Source organism: Embiotoca jacksoni, unplaced genomic scaffold (assembly GCF_022577435.1).
Source record: "Embiotoca jacksoni isolate LCO1_2020_lvr unplaced genomic scaffold, fEmbJac1.0.p SCAF_41, whole genome shotgun sequence".
In the NCBI taxonomy this organism is placed as follows: Eukaryota; Metazoa; Chordata; class Actinopteri; family Embiotocidae; genus Embiotoca; species Embiotoca jacksoni.
The window spans coordinates 2,884,983-2,885,416 of record NW_027185394.1 but is presented as its reverse complement, the minus strand read 5'-3'; positions in this window follow the sequence as shown (position 1 = coordinate 2,885,416).

Here is a 434-nt window from a genome sequence, read left to right as displayed (position 1 = left end):
ACGTTCATCGCACGCGTGTCTGCCTTTTAAAATGTATTGTACTAACGCTGACGCACTGTTCACTGTCACCTTTGACCTTTACTCCCTCTGAGACTGTTTACATTCAGTGTCTGCTAAGTGTTCATCTGCTCAGTGAGCTAAATGACAAAAAAAAAACATTGTGGAACAATTAATATTTTTTTACCATTGTTGTTGTTGTTTTTTTTTTAACCTATTTAGTATGCTATTTATGACCTTTTATATTATGTATTATTGTATTTTAGTTGGAGATGCAGGCATCTCACTTTTTTCTATGAGTAATGTATTTTGTAATATTTATTAATATTAAAGTATTGTCATACTGTAGTGACTCATACAGTACTATTTATACATTTTGTTTGTTTTATTTGTTTTACATATTGGAACATGCAACTCAATCATACGGAAACAAAGAA